Source organism: Hippocampus comes, unplaced genomic scaffold, assembly GCF_001891065.2.
Source record: "Hippocampus comes isolate QL1 unplaced genomic scaffold, H_comes_QL1_v1.1 scaffold86, whole genome shotgun sequence".
NCBI lineage: Eukaryota > Metazoa > Chordata > Actinopteri > Syngnathiformes > Syngnathidae > Hippocampus > Hippocampus comes.
Genome location: NW_017805882.1, coordinates 4,376,657 through 4,378,170, shown reverse-complemented (window position 1 = coordinate 4,378,170; position 1,514 = coordinate 4,376,657). Strand labels below are relative to the sequence as shown.

General features: G+C 50.2%; 1 protein-coding gene across 1 annotated transcript in view; it reads right to left on the bottom strand.

Annotated features, from left to right (window-relative positions):
• The window catches only part of LOC109527505 (nocturnin-like), an 11,700-nt gene extending 10,506 nt beyond the window's left edge, over window positions 1–1,194 (bottom strand). The window contains exon 1 of the mRNA XM_019889493.1: window positions 1,055–1,194. The gene's annotated coding sequence lies outside the window, so the exon portion shown is untranslated. The remainder of the gene's footprint in view (window positions 1–1,054) is intronic.
• Between the last annotated feature and the right edge of the window lie 320 nt (window positions 1,195–1,514).

Sequence of the window (1,514 nt, the reverse complement as noted above, 5' to 3'; positions counted from 1 at the left end):
ATCAGACCGCCAGGGTCCCCGCCTTTGGCTGCTGCCCAGCTCACATTGCACCCGACCCCTTTGGCCCCTCCCATGGGTGGTGAGCCCGTGAGAAGGGGGACCCACGTTGCCTCTTCGGGCTGAGCCCGGCCGGGCCCCATGGGTGTAGGCCCGGCCACCAGGCGCTCGCCAACGAGCCCCGCCTCCAGGCCTGGCTCCAGAGGGGGGCCCCGGTGACCCGCGTCCGGGCAAGGGAAACTTCGATCCATTAATTTTACTCGTCATAAGGGGTCTTTGAGCCGTGCTTTGTCTGGTCCCTCACCTAGAACCTGTTTGCCATGGGTGACCCTGCCAGGGGCATAAAGCCCCGGACAACTTAGCTCCTAGGATCATTGGGACACACAAACCCCTCCACCACGGTAAGGTGACGGCTCACGGAGGGGACATCAGCCATATATAAACCATCCATCCATTTTCAACAGCGCTTATCCTGAGCTGGGTCACGGGGAGTTCTGGAGCCTATCCTGGCTGACTTCGGGCGAAAGGCACACTACACACTGAACTGGTCGCCAGTCAGTCGCAGGGCACATATATAAACCATTTTTCCCCGAGTGAACATACAGTAGGTGAGAGTTAGGGCTAAAACTAACGATTATTTTAATAATCAATTAATCAGTCGATTAATTGAAGAGTTAAAAAAAATAATTAGCATCTTTTAGTTTTTTTCAAAAACAGGCCATCCATCCATTCGTTTTCTAATCCGCTTATCCTTACAAGGGTCAGAGGGCGTGCTGGAGCCTATCCCTGTCTTTGGGCAGCAGGTGGGGGACACCCTGAACTGGTTGCCAGCCAATCGCAGGGCACACACTACAACCATTCGCGCTCACAATCACACCGAGGGACAATGTGGAGTGCCCCATTAGCTTGTCGTGCATGTTTTTGGAATGTGGGAGAAAACCGGAGTACCCAGAGAAAACTCACATAAATCTTTTAACAGTCAAAAATGTAACAATTACATGGCACGTAAATACACAAATGGGATCCAAAACCCTTCCTTTCTTTTCTGAAAACTTACCTGTTTTCTTGTGCTTTTTTTTTGAGCTGCCTTATTGTCCCCTCATGTTGCTTTGCCTGCATGAGGTCCTTCAAGTGGCCACTGGTGTTCGAGAAGTTCCACTGTCAGAACCCAGCTGTCAGCCTGTGTGGTTGCCAGCCTGAGTGCTTGCTTGCCCCCGTAACTACATAGCAAGGTCATTTAAGGGGGGGTGGGAGAGGGTGGGAGAGAGAGAGAGAGAGAGAGAGAGAGAGAATGTTAATTCTGCAGGATATTAAATCATTTGCCATCTAGCCAATAAAGGTTACGAAGTTTCAAAGTGGCTGGACTGAGCTTCATTGTTTTCGTTAGTGGTCGAGGTTGATGGACATCATGCTCCTTCTGCGTGGTGCGTGGTCCACGCTTGTCCGGCTACTTTTAAACTTTTCTCTATCTATCTATCTATCTATCTATCTATCTATCTATCTATCTATCTATCTAT